The 231-nt window shown below is 53.7% G+C and overlaps 1 protein-coding gene across 1 annotated transcript in view; it reads left to right on the top strand.

The window, feature by feature from the left end:
* LOC116852913 overlaps nt 1–231 on the top strand; it is a 26,401-nt gene that overhangs the window by 1,178 nt on the left and 24,992 nt on the right. The gene's annotated exons all lie outside the window — the stretch shown is intronic.

Here is a 231-nt window from a genome sequence, read left to right as displayed (position 1 = left end):
CAGCGGAGCAGATGCGAAGGTCAGCGCGTCCCGAATTTTGTGCCCCTCGGCGTCCCTTGCCGGCCACCAGGACGAGGAGCGGAGGACATCGAGCAGCGAGGACGCAGCGGACGACAACTAGCGAAGCCCTTAATCAGGTGAATCGCACTCTCGTACTTTTGTGATTAAAGTATAATATTTTATCGTGGATTATCGCGCGCTCAGCAATAGCCAATATTCTATCGCTGAGAT

Source organism: Odontomachus brunneus, unplaced genomic scaffold, assembly GCF_010583005.1.
Source record: "Odontomachus brunneus isolate Ranch 3 - 2012 unplaced genomic scaffold, Obru_v1 Obru_scaffold_262, whole genome shotgun sequence".
NCBI lineage: Eukaryota > Metazoa > Arthropoda > Insecta > Hymenoptera > Formicidae > Odontomachus > Odontomachus brunneus.
This window is presented reverse-complemented; position numbering and strand designations above follow the sequence as displayed.